The sequence below is a fragment of the Nicotiana tabacum genome, chromosome 22, assembly GCF_000715075.1.
Source record: "Nicotiana tabacum cultivar K326 chromosome 22, ASM71507v2, whole genome shotgun sequence".
Classification (NCBI taxonomy): Eukaryota; Viridiplantae; Streptophyta; class Magnoliopsida; order Solanales; family Solanaceae; genus Nicotiana; species Nicotiana tabacum.
This window is the reverse complement of record NC_134101.1, coordinates 194,531,309-194,534,570: the sequence shown is the minus strand read 5'-3', so window position 1 is coordinate 194,534,570 and position 3,262 is coordinate 194,531,309. Positions and strand designations below refer to the sequence as shown.

Below are 3,262 nucleotides of genomic sequence, written 5' to 3'. Positions count from 1 at the left end.
TTTAACTCCATTTACACTATTCCTAAGGCAGAATGACAACAAAATTCTACACTTATCCCAACTAATTATTAAAATTCTTAGTCAAAGCTTCAAAATCAGTTCTACTACCGTATTTGCAAGTAATACAATTCTTATATCATGAATGGGCTTAATTACATCTTCCCTATCTTGCCATATATCATGTAAATAACAAATTCGCAACAAAAGCCCAAAAAAGCAACGAATCAGCGAAAAGGTTTTTACTCAACTTGAAGCAAGGTAAAGTAAACATGTGAGATGTCTGACTAATTTCATAACCCTCATTTCATACAGTAATACTCATACATTAATAAGATAGAAAGAAATAAACTTAAATTATTACATTAACCAATGAATTCCTATTAAAACTATTGAAACTTCTCGTGAAGAAACAACTAATAAAGCCTTTGCATAATCACCCTTCACCAAGATTCCTTCCATTATTTTCCAGCAGTATCTTTTCCGTAAATTTGTTTAACAGAACATATATAGCTCAAGCTTGCAATCAACGAATCAATAACTATCATTCAAATACTTAAATTAGCTTTGATAAACATCAAGTCTAAATCTATTCTAGCCTCTTTAAGAAGGAATAATTGAGACATGCGACAACTAAAGGATCTCACCAACATGGTGAGTCGTTAAAAAAATGAAATTATTAATGAGTAGTTTCATGCATGATCTTTACCTAAATATAAATTGGACAAAGATAGAAATCACTTTTGAAGAAAGAGCAACAAGTCAAAAAAATATGGCATTAAAGCTGCTGTGTAAAACGAGTTAAAAGCCAAATCCAACCAACATATTTAGATCAGATGAGTGTCGAAACAGAAGTTTATACAGAACATGCTTGCCATAAAGTATAGTGAAGGAATCAAACACAAATGACATCTAATAGTTCAAACTTCATTCATAATTGTGACAAAGAAACTAATAGGCAAAATTTTACATACCTATGAGCAGAAAACAACAATTAATAGATCAAATAAAGGTTAGAAAGTCAACTATCTAGCCAAGTTGAGTGGAGCAGTATCAACAAAAACAGTACAACAAGAATTGCTTCCCAGAAACCAAGTCTAATCCGAGATTTCAAAGAGAAAAACCCAGAAAATCTATGTGTTATGGAGTGTATTTTGTAGAATTTTTAACCCAGCTGTTTCTCTCTTCTTTTGTCCTAGACCTTTTCCCTAGAATGAGGAAAATGAATCTCTTATAGAAATATTTTAGGGCAGCAAAACTTGATTTTCTTCATTCACTATTACCTCTCTTCAATTCTCTTTTGTTGATTTCAAACCCCAAACTTTAAGCCTATTTGTTAAACCACCCATTTTTTACTTTTCTAGAAACTTCCTAGATAGTTAGGAAATATTCCTCCCATTCAAATCTCCTAACTACCCCTTAAAAGATTTGCTAATTACTTTAACCATACCAGACATTTGAGCCGATATGCCCAAAATTTCTTTGGGCTTCTGCACTAGCAAGCCCCAGTATTCTCTTTGGGATTCTTGCACTAGCATGCCCAGTTCCAAATCCAAAACGAACAAACTCACAAGAAATCCAGAAAAACAAAGTTCTGAACTTAACTGACATCAAACTTTCCAAAGAAGCAAAAACAGAAAGAAAAAGGAGCAAAAGGAAAGGAAAAAAAATCAAAATGTCAATGTACTAACACAAGAGATTAATTGTACTACTAAGCTATTATTACCAAATTAGTCAACTATGAACTAATATGCTCTAAACCTAAATGAGATGGAGAGTAAAAATAAAAAAGGAAAAGAAGTATACCAGTTGGTCTAACAAAGAGATCGATGACCCAGAGTTGATAACATCCGGCGAAAGGACTTCGGCTAATGGTGGGAATTGTAACATGAGCACTGGCCGGAATTTCTTCAATGGCTAGTGCTCTATGTCACAGTCCTCAACATGTGCCAAGACGAAAAGGAAGTAGAGGTTCGAAGGAGTGGCTCATCGGAGATTGGCTACCCAGAACTCGGCCATCATGCAACAAATTGCAACCCCATTCAAAATGACTCCTCACATCGAAATTAGCATGACCATGCATGCTATAATCAATAAAAGGCCATATTAGGAGGAAGTCGGAAAGAGGACTTTATTGTTATCTCTTAGATTTTTGATTCGGCGAGGATGAGTGATTTGTCGAAGGAAATAATAGTGGATTTGGAGTGAATGGAATTGTAATTGAAGTTGAGGATTTCGCTTCTGATGTAGTCAGTGAGAAGCTAAGTTCCATTTTTAGCTTTAGCAAAGCGGAGCGTGTCATGAGATATATCGATCTCGGACTTCTTACGGTAAGGCCAATGCACTAGCCAGCCAGTGTGGTGGCAAACACGTTGTGCTCTAAGCTAACATGTTTACCTTGTAGACGGAGGAGATATAGAAAGTGTGTCGTGTATGGATTTCGTGCCACAGAATGAATCTAGGAACTAAGGACGTTTCAAATACCGATAGCAGCTCCCGCTGAAGCAATTGTAGCAGCTCGATGATGGGAATTCTGTGGTCAATATTTGAAGGAGTTCGGCGAAGTGGCCGCCGGCCGGTGGGGGTAATGATTTAGGGGCGGCTAGGGTTAAGGGGTGGAGAAGATGATGAAAACGAACGGTGGTATCTAAGGTTGAAGAGAGTTTCGGACAGATATAAGGAAGATAAAGGTTAGTTCCCAGCCGTTGGATCACACAAGATCAACGGCTGGTATTCAACTAAATGAAACGGTATCATTTGGTGCTTAAGGGAAGACCGGACCGGGTAAAAGGGAATGGACCTGGAGGGTAAAGGGAAAGGGGGTTTTGGGCAGAATTGGGAATTGAACTCGGGAAAATTAACCTTGGCCCAATAGCCTAAATCACAATCTTTCTCCCATTTTCCTTTCTCTTTTTGTTTTCCTTTTGCTTTTCTTTAACTTAAAATCCCAACTAAATTAATTAAATTCTAAATTTAATCCTCAATTAATCTATATTTGTAAAATTAAACTAATTATCTAATTATAATATTTATAAAATTAGTTGATCCTAAATTAAAGAAAAGAAAATTACTAAATCGGCATTAAAGGCTAAAATATAAAATGAAAGATATTTTCTGTGATTTTTATTTAAATAAAGCAATTAATACATAATTAATCCTAAATATGAACACAAAATTTAAATGCAATGCATGATATTTTTGACATTTTTTCATGATTTTAACATAATTAGACGTGCATAAAAATACAAACAATTAACAAAATTCT

The 3,262-nt window shown here is 34.9% G+C and overlaps 1 long non-coding RNA gene across 1 annotated transcript; it reads right to left on the bottom strand.

Moving 5' to 3' along the window:
- Positions 1–224: 224 nt before the first annotated feature.
- Positions 225–1,278, bottom strand: LOC107780784 (uncharacterized). The gene is made up of 2 exons (XR_001646897.2): positions 972–1,278; positions 225–538 (listed from the first exon to the last, which is right to left on the bottom strand). It is a non-coding gene; the product is annotated as an uncharacterized LOC107780784 (long non-coding RNA).
- Positions 1,279–3,262: the final 1,984 nt, after the last annotated feature.